This window comes from Diaphorina citri, unplaced genomic scaffold, assembly GCF_000475195.1.
Source record: "Diaphorina citri unplaced genomic scaffold, Diaci psyllid genome assembly version 1.1 scaffold55, whole genome shotgun sequence".
NCBI lineage: Eukaryota > Metazoa > Arthropoda > Insecta > Hemiptera > Psyllidae > Diaphorina > Diaphorina citri.
The window spans coordinates 284,710-285,269 of NW_007377492.1; the positions used below are offsets into that span (position 1 = coordinate 284,710).

Genomic DNA, 560 nt, shown 5'->3' on the forward strand with positions numbered 1-560 from the left:
AAAAAAAAAAAAAAAAAAGATTATGTTCGCGGATTTCGCGATTATGTTCGCGGATTTGGCGATTTTGTTCGCGGATTTTGCGATTATGCTCGCGGGGCGATTTTGTTCGCGGATTTGGCGATTATGTTCGCGATTTCTCGATTATGTTCGCGGATTTCGCGATTATGTTCGCGGATTTCGCGATTTTGTTCGCGGATTTGGCGATTATGTTCGCGGATTTCTCGATTATGTTCGCGGATTTCGCGATTATGTTCGCGGATTTCGCGATTTTGTTCGCGGATTTGGCGATTATGTTCGCGCGCACGGATTTCGCGATTATGTTCGCGGATTTCGCGATTATGTTCGCGGATTTCGCGATTATGTTCGCGGATTTCGCGATTAAGTTCGGCGTGATTATGTTCGCGGATTTCGCGATTATGTTCGCGGATTTCGCGATTATGTTCGCGGATTTCGCGATTATGTTCGCGGATTTTGTGATTATGTTCGCGGATTTGGCAATTTTGTTCGCGGATTTGGCGATTATGTTCGCGGATTTCGCGATTATGTTCCCGGATTTGGCG

The 560-nt window shown here is 45.9% G+C and overlaps 1 protein-coding gene across 1 annotated transcript in view; it reads left to right on the forward strand.

Moving 5' to 3' along the window:
- Positions 1–560, forward strand: part of LOC103517509 (ornithine decarboxylase-like) — a 23,125-nt gene that overhangs the window by 19,607 nt on the left and 2,958 nt on the right. The gene's annotated exons all lie outside the window — the stretch shown is intronic.